Consider the following 14,039-nt stretch of genomic DNA (forward strand, 5'->3'; position numbering starts at 1 on the left):
AAGACATCACTTGGTTCGGATGCAATTCCATACGAAGTGTACAAGAACCTGAGTAACGCCGTACTCCCTGAACTCCTGGAGACCATTAACAAGGTATGCCTAGACGGCTCTACACCCGAGAGAGCATATTGGCGGGATAGTTGGTGCATAATAGAAGCTAATGAAAAACAGCGTGAAAACGAACACTAGACCACACAACACAGGCGCTGACTAGCACCTGACTTAGATCAGTCGCAACTCAGCGCCTGTGTTGTGTGGTCTCTTCTTCGTTTTCTATATTCTCTAACTTCTCTCTGTACACGAGACCTGGGAATCAGCCATTGGGATCCCAGTTTCGAAACAAGGGAAGCCACCGACGGACCTCGGCAACTTTCGGCCTATTTCTCTAACGTCAACACTGTGCAAGCTGACAGAAAAATATTAGCCACACAGTTGTACTACTGGTTGAAGCCCCACGATTTCTCCTATCCCGCACAAATTGGCTTCCGTCCATCTATAGGCACTGAAGGTGGGCTGGCTGTTTTGATGTCTCAAACGTTCTGTAGTCAACCCGCAGCCGCAATGTACGTGCCATTCTCGCGATGGATGTCTAAAATGCTTATGATAACGTTAGCTATGCCGCGATTTTAACTAAATTGGCGTACTGCATCCTCGCTTAGGGCACGCTGTTTCGTGAAATCCTTCCTTGAAAACAGAAGATTTGCAATACGGCCTGATGGCGATTCCATCTGATCATTCATCCCTATTCGCGGGGTACCCTAGGGCTGGGTACTGTCGCCAACGCTTTTTACAATTGCCTTCATTTTCCGTGCAAGTCGCTTACATAATATCCCTAAAGTCAACTTTTTGTTTTATGCGGATGTTACGAAGTGGCGTACAAGTAAAACTATGTTCACGTTGGTCGCCAACGGCTGGGTCGCCGTGAACTCGCTGCGGCGCCAATCCATCTGCCATTTCCGGAATCCCCCTGCACGAAAGTCCGCCATTAAAAATTTTGGAGTTTTCGATCCATGAGTCTTGAACTGGAAAGCCGCCTGGCTTTCTCAGGCTAAAAAGCATGCGATGCAGACCTTGGCCCTGATGAGACGTAATGCTCCTAAACGTCGCACGAAATTCGGTGACAGCTGTTCTGCTGCCACGCCTCAGTTATCAAGAATCGTTTTAGCACTTGACAAGAGCTCAATGAGATTGTTTAAAAGCAGTAAATAGAGAGGCTTTGAGAGCCATCACTTGGCTCACCCGCATCACACCGGTTGGGGCACTAGAAGAGAACAGTGAGTTCAACAAACTAGTTGAACTGGTACAGTAACGCAGTGATGCTCTTAATCTTAAGGCGAACCTTTTGCAGACATCGCGACCACTCCGAGCCTATGCTAAATCGCAGATCATATTGTCGCCGCCATCGCCATTTTTCCTCAATGTAATTTTGACCATCTGAGCGAAACCAAACCTGCTCACTTGCATCGACCAACCACAACTTATGCGGCATCATCCCTTCGTGAAAGTGTAGAACAAGGTACCAAGCTGCCCCAAGGCTCGATAATTATATATGTAGATGGATGTGAAACGACCGCTGCAATTCATTGTTCTTGTAAACCGACGCTCCATATGACATCCAGATATCAATTTGCAGAACCTCCTCCTTCTTTCTGTGCTGAGCTGGTTGCAGTCCAAGACGCGCGTCGGGCTCTATTCGTCATACCCTTTCTACCTAAAATCTAAATTGTCATCCACACCGACACCCTTCGAGCAACACGTTTCCTCGGACGCGTCAGTCACATCCCAGAAATCTTCTAGAGGATACATCGTCCTGCGGCTTGCATCTCGCAAACCGTTCAAATTGAGTGGCTCCTAAGTGACCTACTCAGTTCGGAAACTTCTACTGCTTCTATACCCGCCAGGCGACAGTACTCTCGTCAAAGACACTCTTCCTCAGTATGGATGATGCCCCCCTGATTCTCACAAGAGGCACCTCCGGTGCCGCACACGTGCTCTTGTTCCCCTGTGTGCAGAAACCCTCCACAGCGGTCTTACCCGCGCTGAAGAGGTTGCGCTATGGAGGAACCGGGTCGGAGTTGCCCTCACACCTGCTGTAATACGAACTTTACCTCAATACCTAAATCTATATCAATGTCCAGGATATCCTGTCTGCAAATCATAAAATAATGAGGCAGATATTCCCCACTTGTGGGTTTGCCCGGCACTGAAGCCGGCGAAATTTCGGCACCTAACGGCAGTGCTCATTTCGCCGAGCAACCCATCTTCGTACATTGCTTGGACTCAAGGGCCTTATCATCGTTAGCTCCTGAACTTTATTACAACAGTCAATCTTTTAATTTCATTTAACACCCCCTTAACCATTTTTACATATTCCATTATGCGCTGAGCCAAATAACGTTGTTACAAAAACATCTGAAACGCGTCATCTATGCCTTAAAAGATGTATTTTATCTTGTCAGCTTCCAACATGGGAGTTCCCCTGCTTGCATAAGTAGACATTTTTTTGTAGCCCGTAAAGCGTTCGGCCATCTGCTGCTACCGTTCACGCAAGCGCTGTTCAGTGCGTTGTCCTGACGTTCACATGATGAAACACGTCTGAAAAAGCCATCTGTAAGGTGCTCCAACTCAGGGTCTCCCTCTTATCATTTCACACTTTAGCCACGCAGGTACGATAAAAAAATGATGTGGTTGAGCTTTGTGTCGTCGTCCGACTTGTAGAGGTTCACCTGTTCTTAGGAGGTGAACCAATCCTCTACATCACGGCCTTCGGTCCTGCTGACGATAGCTGTGTCCCGTTGGCGATGAGAACCCCCACTGATGATAGCCAGGCCCTTCTCCACGACTTCGTTTTTAACGTCCTCAGGCATCGTGGATGTCAGGAGAGTGCAGCTGCGGAGATCCAGGAGGGATGCTTTTTGCAAACTACTGCACCAAATATAGGATGGGAGTTTATTTAAACGTTTTGAAGTGGGGAGAGCAGCGGTGAAATGAGCCCGTAGACATTCAGGTCAAAAACATGCAGCGATGGCAGTTGAACTGACTGAAGTGTTCCACACGTAGTTCTTTCTTTTCACAACACTATTGTGTATGATGCCATTGGGGTTTATGAGTCGAAACATGTCATCATAAGTGCCTCTTATTAAAGAGACACTTAAGGAGATGTACGGCTTAAATAACAACGTATTAACGTAACTATTTTACAGACATTTAAAATTGCATTTAACACTTGCATTGAAGAAATTAGGCCGAAGTGTAAAGTAACGCGCGGAAATAACTCCCTATCTCCTCATTGTGTACCGGGGTGTCTGCAGTTCTTCCCCTCGTCAATAAAACTTCACATCAAATATGAATATTGTTACGGGGGGTAGTTCAGCTTGAGGTTGCGGAGAGCGGAGGAGGGAGACAAGGCTTTCACACAACAGGCCTTTCCTGTAGGCACCAGCCGACACTGCTCGAACGTCGTCGTCGTCTCCGCCAAACCTACCGAGATTCTTCTTTTTCTTTCTTATGTCCATATATGCGCATGCATACCCTAACGTAACACTACCCCTCCGGCTGGAAAGCACCGTCCCCGTGCGTACTAGCGTCCAAACCAGAGTCCATGTAGTACGGCTTTAGGCGTGCAACATGGACCGTTTTGCTGTTTGGTGTAGAGGTATGGCGTGTGGGATGCAAGGGCGCAATTTCGTATGTGACTGGAGCACCTTGCCGTAAAATACGGTACGGTCCTCTATAATAGGGAAAAAGCTTTTCCGAGAGGCCAACGCGGTGAGCTGGAGTCCAAAGCAGCACGAGAGACCCGCAAGAATAATGGATGTTGCGATGGCAGAAATCATAGCGACGTTTCTGGGAGTGCTGGGAGGCTGCGAGTCGGCTGCGAGCAACAACGCGGGTAGCATTAGCTCGGGATATGGCGTCACGAGCACATGAGCTGCCAATGGCGACAGAAGGATGCAGGCTGTCAAAGGGAAGCAGTGGTTCACGGCCGTATAGAAGATAGAAAGGGAGTAGCCGGTAGTATAGTGACGCGAAGAATTGTATGAAAATGTCACAAACGGCAGCGTTATGTTCCAGTCGCGGTGATCATCAGAAACGTACATTGACAGCATGTCATTCAATGTCTGGTTAAGGCGTTAGGTAAGCCCGTTCGTCTGTGGATGGTAGGCAGTTGTGAAAGACTGACGAACGTTGCACAACCGTAGGGTTTCGTTGACTATACGCGCAAGAAAGCAACGGCCACGGTCGGTGAGCAGTTGGCGGGGTGCTCCATGGACAAGTATAACGTCGTTGAGGAAGAAAGCAGCGACATCAGTAGCAGAACTGGTTGGTATTGATCGTGTGACCGCGTAGCGTGTGGTGTAATCAATGGCCACCGCAACCGATTTGTTGCCCGATGCGGACAGTGGAAAAGGCCCTGAAGGATCCAGACCCACTCGAGAAAATGGGTCTATGGGGATGTCGTCGGTTGCAGAAGTCCAGTTGGTAAAAGTGATGGCTTTTTCGGGCGTTAACAGCGGTCACAGGCAGCCACGTAGCGGCGAACTGCGCGGTATAGGCGTGGCCAAAAGAACCGACGGCGCACACTGTCGTATGTGCGAGAGACGCCTAGATTACCCGCTGGGGGAACGTCGTGAAGCTGTTCAAGGACAGCTGTGCGTAGGTGCTGAGGGACTGCTTGTGAAGGTCGGGGCCATCAGGTGGCATATTGTTCCGGTATAAGGTGCAGTCATGGAGCACAAACAAACGAAGCGAAGGGTCATGTAGATCGGCGCTGAGGCGACTGCTAATTTCGCGAAGCTGAGGGTCCTGGCGTTGCTCACGGCGAATGTTGGAAAAGTGAGAGGGGTTTCAGCATGAAATGTGGCACGTTTTTCTAATTGTGGTGTTTTGATCACCCTTCAACATAGCTTCACACATTTGGTCCTCATCGCTTGTTTTTCCCATCTCAAATTTTGGTAAAGAACACGCAAGTGCCATTGTCACATTCAGGGTGGCTTGGCGGGTCGTCTGGATGACGGGACAGGCAATCGGCATCTCGATGCAACTGGCCAAACTTATAGACCACTTAAAAATTGTATACCTGAAGGCGCAAGGCCCAACGTCCAAAGCGGCCAGTAGGGTTTTTGAGTGTAGAAAGCCAACATAATGCGTGGGGTCAGTGGCTGCTGTGAATGGCCGCCCACACAAGTAAGGGCGGAACTTCGTAATGGCCCAAACTGAAGTGAGAAAACACTGAAGTGAGATTGAAGTGAGAAAACACTGGCGGACCGGTGAGGTGGCCAATAGGAGCGGCGAATGCGGCCGATTGTTCGTGGCCCCAGGAAAAAGAGACCTCTCTTTTCAGAAGCTGCGTATGTGGACAGGCGATTTTCGCGAAATTTGGTACAAATCGCCGGAAATATGAGCAAAGTCCGAGAAAGCGACGCACGTCGCTGCGAGATTTCGGTATAGGAAAAGCACTTATAGCGTGAATTTTGTCGGGGTCCCGCTGGATGCCGTGGGTGTTGACCAAATTTTCTAGAACCTTGAGTTCCCAGCGACCGAAGCTACACTTCTTAGAGTGAGTTCAACTGAAGGCCAGCTCTTCGGAAGACGCCATGAATAGCCAAAACACGATGGAGATGGCCGTCAAAGGTTGATGAAAATACGATGACATCATCGAGGTAGCAAAGGCATGTGGTCCACTTGAACCCGCGTAATAAGACGTCCATCATACGCTCGAAGGTCGCAGGGACATTATATAAGCCGAAAGGCATCACCTTGAATTGATAGAGACCATCCGGGGTGACAAAAGCCGTCTTTTCACGATCTCTTTCGTCAACAGAGATCTCTTTCGTCAACGGATCAACATCGACCAGAACGGATGTCGATGGAGGAGAAGTTTTTGGCACCATGCAGGCAGTTGAGGGCGTCATCGATTCTTGGAAGAGGGTACACGCCTTTCTTAGTTATCCTGTTTAGGTGTCGATAATCTACGCAAAACTTCCAGCTGTTGTCTTTAGTTTTGACGAGTACTACCGGAGATGCCCAGGGGCTGCTCGACGGCTCAATAATGTCGCTGGCCGACATTTTATCCACTTCTCCCTGAATTATCCGGCGTTCGGATAGAGCAACTCTGTAAGGCCGTTGGTGAATATGGCGAGCATCTTCAGTATCTATGCGATGTGTGACGACGAACATTTGGCCCAGTGATCCGTGACCGAAATCAAAAACGTCGCTGTATGATCGCAAAAGGCCGGCAAGGGTCCTGGCATATTCCGGACACAGGTTAGAGGCAACCATGGCTGAGATGCGGTCCTCCGGACTCTGGGACGGGACTGGCTGTGCAGGTACCTCGGCGTGACGGCCGGACAGCACTGCTGTTATAGTAAAGCTGGGTAAAGGTGACAGCTCGGCAAGAAATATTCCCCCCGGGAGAACTTTCGAAGACATGCTGAAGTTGAGTACGGGAATGTAGGTGAGATTATTCGCGACGTGTACAATGTTATGAGGTAGGACGATGTTGCGCTGTGGAGTGACATCGGTGATGGGGTTGACAACGTAGTCGCCATCAGGAAGGGAAGAAAAGGGTGACATGGGCACGTATAGTGCCGCCTAGAGAGATAGGCGAGTAAATGTGCTGGAGCAGAGGCGAGGCTGGGAATGGTCAGCACTAGGGTCGTGAACACAATGGAGAAGGTCTAGGCGCAGACGTCCGAAGGAACAGTCAATAAGAGCGGAATGGGCTGCTAAAAAGTCTAGGCTGAAATAGACGCCTTGAGGGCAAGTAGTAAGTACAGCGAAGATCACAGGGACGTGGTGTCCAGCGATGCTAAGGCGCAGTGCACATTCCGATGATGGTAGGAGTGTTGCCATCAGAAAAACGAACTGTAGAGGTGTTTGCGGCCGTAAGAACGTTTTTGAGGCGCTGGCGGAACGACGAAGTAATAACTGAAATATGGGGCTCAGTGTCAATGAGAGCGGGTACAGGGACTCAATCTACGATTAAACTGATCACACTGCGGCGTGGTGCAATGGTCGAAACACAGTTGGTTGTCCTGGTTGGTAACGCAGCGTCACGTCCGGGCACTGCGTTGCCTAGTTTCACGAGTAGGGGCCTCGCTACGTTGGGGACAAGCTGCGGCGATAAGTAGGTGATCGGGAACGGTGGGCTTGAGGCGATGGCGAACGGCTAGGACGACGGGCTTGCTCAATGTTCTCGGACTGAAGCTGTGATGGAGTGACAGAAACGTGCCGTGGGGCATAGTAGTCATTGCGGAGAGGACTATAATAGGCGCGAGAAGGGATAGCTGGGCGGCTGCGGCAATAGCGGAACGTATGGCTAGCCCGACAGCAGACGAAGCAAATAGGCCTTTCGTCAGATGTGCGCCACTCCGTAGGATTGCGGGTAGGATAGCACGGTGTGTAGGGCTGTCTTGTGGCAGCAGCAGCAAGCAATGCTGTTGGCTATGATGCAGGGGGTGGCTGGTAGGATTGAAGACGAGGCCCACATTCGCAAATTCGTGTTGTTGGCTCTGGTGGAGGTAATGTAAGTGTAACAGGAGTCAACGCCTCGATTTCCCTGCGGACGATAGTAGTGAGATTGTTCTGACTTGAAGGCTGCTGCAAAGTGGGCAGATTGTCACATGAGGGTGTAGTCACAGTGTTGGGAAGGAGCTCAAACCGATGGACGATGCGGCGCTGCTTCGCCTGTTCGAAACGGCGACAGACTTGCAAGACTGAGTCAACCGTAGAACAGTCATTGCTGAGAAGTATGTTGAATGCGTCATCAGCGATACTCTTAAGTATATGGAACACGTTATCATCTTCGGTCATGGGGATGTTCACTTTCAACACAGGGCGAGGATGTCCTGTATGTAGGCAAGGTATGATTTGGTTGACGATTGTGCACGAGTAGCCAGGTCTTTTTTGGCTACTAGAGCTCGCCCAGTTGGCTTACCGAACAAGTCCTGAAGTTTTTGTTTGCAGATGTCCCAAATAGGCAACTCCTGCTGTTCGTGGTTGGTAAACCAGGTCTTCGCCGGTCCCACTAGGTAGAAGATGATGTTGGTAAGCATAATACTAGCATCCCACCGGTTGTTCTTGCTGCACCTTTCGTATTCATCGAGCCAATATTCAACATCTGTCTTGTCTTCGCCGTTAAAAATACGCGGATTGCGGATTTGGTTAAGACAATGGAGGCAGGTGGAGTTTGCTTAGCGGGTGATGCGTCCTGGGATACCATGCTTACTATGGCAATCGGTGGGGTGAGCTCGTTGAGGTGACCTCTGCTGCGCAAATCCAGGTTTCTAGCGCGGAAATACGAGGAACTGTACAAGGAGATCGAAAGAACCTACACCAAGATGTCACGGTGGGTAGTTCAGCTTGAGGTTGCAGAGAACGGAGGCGGAAGACAAGGCTTTCACACAACAGGCCTTTCCTGCAGGCACCAGCCGACACTGCTCGAACGTCGTCGTCGTCTTCGCCAAAACTACCGAGATTCTTCTTTTCCCTTCTAATGTGCATATCAATGCATGCATTGCTGTCACCCGTTAATATAAAGAGGGATTATTAACGCTGCGTGGTTAATGGTGCGCGCACTCCCAGACACCTTTAGAGTGAGTGGGGGTAGCTGTTCCAGTGGCAAAGGAGATGCCCTCGACTTGCGTGGCAAGCTCAGCCGGAATAACAACTACCTTGTAGTGACAGAAGGGGGAGGTGGTTTGGTGCCCAGCTTTTGCCGGTTCAAGTCAGAGTAAGGACCGGAGTCAGAAGTAACAAACAAAACCGACTTTATACACAGCAAGCGCCGATACAGAGGAATACACGAACACTAAAATTGCACAGAAGAGGGGTTCGCAGAAAAACAAACGCTAAGCATGCAACTACAGAGGTATTGAGTAACACAGATGATTTACAACACAGATCAAACACGAGAGTCACATCAACACCAAATTGTTCACCGGGCAGTCCGGCGCCCCGACAGTCACGATGTGGCCGCCATGCAAGACGAGCGCCGCTCCCTCGCCTGTCCATGGGCTTGCCAGCAGCGGCTGAACCCCGGGAGTCCAGTTGTCGCACTTCCTAACACGCCGCAATCACTGATTGACTGACTGACTGACTGACTGACTACACAAGCGGCGTGGCCTCCTTAAATAGGGCGCGGCGCATCTGTCTGTTAAAGCGCGCCGAAGCCAGCGCGTACACACACGTAGCTTCGCTGGCTAGAGCGCTCCCTTTGTCGAGCCACGCGTCGTCATTGGCTACGACCCGTAGAAATTTCTGGAGACCTCTGGAATATTCCAGACTGATGAGTCCACGTGATCGCCGGGCGATGAGAAAGAGGGCGACGGCGACGCGTACAAAGCTACGTGCTCTCTCGCGCGGGGAAGTAGGTTATTCTCGAACTTGGTAGAAATTTTCATGTGGCGCCTCGCGGGCCTCGCGTCACGTCGGCTTGACAAAAATGTGCGCCGATTTCGTGACAATCGACTAAAGTAGCAATAAATGTTTTACAATAAGCTTTTGTGGGGCAGAACGGGCAGCCGAAATAAACTCAACTGATCGACCTATAAGGGTTATGAGAGCAAACGTGATGCACCGTAAGCATCAGTAACAATCGGGCTTTCGTATTTCTGCTGTGTATATTCCACAGTGTTCTCGGTATTTTATCTTGTGTCAGGACACTTTTCAGATATGGTGGTCAGATTGGAAGGACACGTAAAATGACACGTGCGCGATTTATCAAGATGACGATTAGAGGTGCTGGGCGGCCCGAAACGTATCTACAGAGGTCGCTCACAATAGCCAGACGACCACAATAAAGGCTACAATGTCTCGCCGCTTATTCAGCATCGGTACCGTTAGGTATAAGATGGGCGAACCAGTGTGAGCAAAGAAACATTTATCTCCAAAGGCAGCTCATAATTTAACAAAGTGGGATGAAATCGAGCGTTAGGTGCTCTCTGCAAACTGTGTATTCCGGGCCGAATGTGGGCAGCCTACAAACGCAGGTTGCAAACGATCTTGGGTCCCGCAGGGATTACCCACGTAGGTATTCCAAGAGTGAAGCGCACATAGCGCTTTCAGCACAAAGTGGTATACCGATTCAGAATTTGGCACTGCTGTTTATTATGTATGATCCGTTATCAGGTTGGAAGGAAAGTACCTCAAGTGTTGCAAACAGTTTATTTGCCACCAAGAAATTTTAAGATGACGGAAAGTTGGCTGCAAGAAAACCTGCCCGTTGGTAGCTTACCTGTTCGCAGCACTCAGTTTGGCGCAGCAGCTGCATCCGTTACCAGCCCACAGACATGTAAAATAAAGACAACTCATGTACACTACATTATTACAGTACAATAAGGCCAGCCATCAGTGAAAAGAGTCAAGCGAGGGAAATCATATTTTAAGTAGTGTTGCAAGCAAAGGAAAATAGGAAAAAGGGAAAGAAACGCATGCACTCATGATCACACAGGAAAATATTGAAATCTCAGAAAAAAAGAAAAACATTGTAATGTATTCATGGATACGTTAAACCACTAATGGAATTCACTGGTAGATAGCAATGCTCAAAATATCAGTTATGCCTATGTTCGTGGAGAGCGCGAATTTCCTTCTAAATCACGAGAATAAATCAGAGCCAAAGAATAAATCAGAGAATAAATCAGAAACCGAAGTAGATATCAGAGCTCTTCTTTTAACATATTTCTACGAGCAGTGGGCACTAGCCTGGTATCTTCGTGCCTTTTTTGCATTTTGGCGGTCCTAAGCAAGTTATTGATAAAGGTCCTTGTTTTTCTTTTAAGTGTCAAGCTAAACCGATATTTGTAGAGATCGAAGGTTTTAGCTATTCATGAAGCATGAAAACGGTTCCCAATGGGCGCAACATATTAGGCCTTGTATATATAAAGTGTATATATTTTTTGCAGCATGGGGAATGGTCTCTAAGGAGGAGCGTAGTGCCGTTCCGAAGACCAAATCGCAGTCGCTAAGATAAGAGCAAAACAGTTCATTCTATAATACCAATTTCACCTCAACAGCGGGTAGACGTCGCATGGTTCTATAATTCCAGTAAACTGAGCTGGCGTTTTGTGATACGTGATAGATATTACCATTTCACGATATATTGAATGAAAATACCACCCCAAGACATTTAAAATGGTCGACAATATCATTTGCATAGCTATTAAGCAGAATATTTAGATTATGAGGGACATACCATTTCTTTCGTTTTCTTTTAACTATTCCACATGGAATTAACTGTGATGTAATGATTTCAATATAGTTTTACATAAATAAATTATTTCTTGCAAATCGGACCATGAAAAGATGTTTACGCCGTCGGCATATATTACATACTTTGCAATCGCAAATACATTAACATCCTTGAGATATATATATATATTGAAGAGCAAGGTCCTTGACATGTCTATCAATATCCGCCCCTGTGATTCTCGTTAAAAAGAAAGATGGCACCTGGCGATTTTCTGTCGACTATCGCCGCCTCAATACTGTCACAAAGGAGGATGTTTACCCGCTCCCGCGTGTTGATGATGCCATTGGCTGCCTCCATTCAGCTTCCTACTTCTCATGTGTTGAATTACGGTCCAGATACTGGCAGATACCGATGCATCCGAAAAACAAAGACGGCATTCGTGACTCCCAATGGGTTATATGAATTTAGCGTGATGCCTTTCGGCCTATGCAACGCTCCTGCTACCTTTAAAAGGTTTATGGACACTCTTTATCGTGGACTGAAGTGGCAAATTTGCATGTGTTACCTAGATCACGTAGTGATTTTCGGGAGGTCCTTCGCCGCGCATAACAGCCGTTTAGCTGTGGTCCTTAACGGCATAGAGAAAGAGGGTCTCGTGCTGACTGTAAAAAGTGCCACTTCGGTGAACACCAGATCGTTGTTCTTGGGCATTCGGTTGACAAAGGCGGCTTTAGGCCTGACCCACAGAAGATTGAAGCTGTCAGTTGCGTCAAAGAGCCCAAGTCTGTGAAAGAACTCAGGAGCTTCCAGGGACTTTGCTCTTACTGTCGACGCTTCATCCCTAAGTTTTCTGGCGTAGCCTACCCCCTCGCATGCTTCTTGAAGAACGATATTAATTTCAAATAGACTCCCGAATGTGATTCTGCGTTTCCCCAGCTCATGTTTCTTACCTCGCGGCCCATACTGCGTCCTTTCAGCCCGACATCTCCGATTGAACTCCACACTGACGCAAGTGGCATCGTCGTGGGTGCTGTGCTCATACAACGGTAAACGGAAACCAACACTCTGCCGTTTACGCAAGTCGCACCCTTAGCAAGTCTGAACGCGACTATACCGGGACGAAGCAAGAGTGTCTTGCCGTCGATTTGGCGTAAAGCGGTTTCGCTTGTACCTTTATGGACGTTCCTTTACAGTCATCACCGATCCTCATTCGCTTTGCTGGCTGGTGAATTTACGCGACCCATGCGGTCGGTTGGCCCGCTGGGCGCTACGCCTTCAGGAGTTCAGCTTTACAGTGTCCTACAAAAGTGGCCACCAGCACGAGGATGCGGACTGCCTCTTACGGCTGCCTCTCGCAACTGCCCTCTGCGATGACAACTTTGACGACTATCTTGCAGCCGTTTCCGTACAATTTCCAGATCATGCCACTTTCCAGCGAGAACAATGAAATGATCAAGACTTGGTATCACTTTTTGAAAAAGCTTGTGATCCGGCATCTGCGACTAACCCTTTATACTTTCGCAATAGTTTGCTGTATCAAAACAGTTACTAGTCAGGTGGTGAGCGCTTCCTGCTAGTCGTTCCAGCTTGCCTCTACTCCTCTGTTCTACACTCTATGCTCGATGACGTTACAGCTGGGCACTTGGGATTTGCCAGAACTCTTACCCGCATTAAGGAACATTTTTACTGGCCAAATATGCGTCGAACGACTCAGCGTTACGTGAACTCCTGCATGCAGTGCCAGCGGTTCAAGCTCCCCACGACTTCTCCGCCGGGCCACTTACATCCGGAGACACCACCGACCACACCATATGAGCAAGTGAGTGTTGACCTCAGGCCCGTTTCCCCGCTCGTCCAAAGGCAATCGTTGGGCCATCGTGTGCGTTGATCATCTCACGCGCGTTACTGTGAAACTGCCGCCATCCCTTCCGCCACCGCCGCTGACGTCTTTCTTTCTTCTTCACGCTGTCGTACACCGTCAAGGGCCTCCTCGTGTCATTATCAGTGACCGAGGTCACCAGTTTACGGCAGATGCTCTGGAGCAGCTTCTGCGCTATTTTACTTGCCAGTTGTGACATTCTACGCCGTACCATCCCCAGACAAATGGTCTCATTGAACGTTCAAACCGGACACAGACAAACATGTTTGCGATGTATGTTGATTCACAGCACAAGAACTGGGATGACGTGCTTCCATTCATAACTTACGCCTATAACACCTCGAAGCATGAGACAACTGCTTATAGTCCATTTTTCCTCCTCTATGCCCGTCCGCCTCGACGTTCTCTCGACACCATTTTGCCGTTCTCTCTCGACTACGAGCTTTCTGTTTCGAGAATCCTCTGCCGCGCTGAAGACGCTCGTCGAGTCGCCCAATTATGCACTTTGGCCTCGCAGGGCCAGGCTACGCAACGCAACGATCGTCGGCATAAGGATGTCTCCTACTTTCCCGGCGACTTAGTGTGGCTCTGGACACCTCTCCGCAAGCGTGGTTTGTCCCAGAAGCTGTTGTCGCACAACGCAGGCCCATTTATTGTGCGCAAACGCATCAATGAGTTGAATTATGTTGCGTCTCGCCAGTGTTCTCAAGGTCGCCCCTCTCGGAAAACACAAGTAGTCCATGTCTCAAGAATGAAGCACTGCCACTCTCGGGACTCTAACTGACAGCCCAGGGGCTTCGTCTGCGAAGGGGGAAAGTCAGGCATGCGCACAGAAGAGAACAAGGAAGTGTGAAAAAGAGGCTCTCCAGAATAGAGGTTGAGGAAGAGGAGGAAGCTCACCATATGTTGGTTAGCGCACCAGGCTGCAGAATTAGGTGCAGAATCATTCTGTAAATTAACCTTACC

The 14,039-nt window shown here is 48.9% G+C and overlaps 1 protein-coding gene across 1 annotated transcript in view; it reads left to right on the forward strand.

Moving 5' to 3' along the window:
* LOC146194711 (uncharacterized) overlaps positions 1-14,039 on the forward strand; it is a 166,978-nt gene that overhangs the window by 142,132 nt on the left and 10,807 nt on the right. The gene's annotated exons all lie outside the window — the stretch shown is intronic.

Source organism: Amblyomma maculatum, chromosome 3, assembly GCF_055883805.1.
Source record: "Amblyomma maculatum isolate TAMU_Amacu chromosome 3, ASM5588380v1, whole genome shotgun sequence".
Classification (NCBI taxonomy): Eukaryota; Metazoa; Arthropoda; class Arachnida; order Ixodida; family Ixodidae; genus Amblyomma; species Amblyomma maculatum.